We start from the raw sequence: 488 nt of genomic DNA, 5'->3' as shown, positions 1-488 counted from the left end.
CCATTATGGCAAGGCTGGGATGGTCAATTTGGTAAAGTAAATCCGTTGGGCATCTTTCCTCGCCTTTAGACAATAATTCTGATGGCAAAAGAGCCAAACGGGACAGGCAGAAAAAAAAAAAATCATCTTCCTTTGAGGTCCCTGAATCCATACAATCCTTAAAATAGTGTCATATTTTAAGAACAAATACAATAATGATGTTTTGTAATTGCATGTTAAACGCAGTATTGATGGTTATTTATATATATGACATTTTAAAAACAGTCCTGAGAGGCGTTCTTGCTCTCTCATGGCTGCGTTCGGTTTTGTTTTCATAGTATGATTGTGAGACGTGGATTCTTGTGCGAGTTGACATGACTGACATTGGAATTGATGAAAAACTATATGGGTGGGATGGGACTCTTCAGTTCCTTGTGTGTTTCTATAAAATGAGGAACTCAAGGTTTTGTCTCTTTATCAAATGTGAAGTTATCAAATGTAGACTCAGC

This window comes from Aulonocara sp. 'chitande type north' Nkhata Bay, linkage group LG19, assembly GCF_057382095.1.
Source record: "Aulonocara sp. 'chitande type north' Nkhata Bay isolate Kocher_YH1m ecotype deep benthic linkage group LG19, A_spYH_male_GT1.1, whole genome shotgun sequence".
Taxonomy (NCBI): Eukaryota; Metazoa; Chordata; class Actinopteri; order Cichliformes; family Cichlidae; genus Aulonocara; species Aulonocara sp. 'chitande type north' Nkhata Bay.
Note: the sequence above shows the minus strand (reverse complement) of the source record.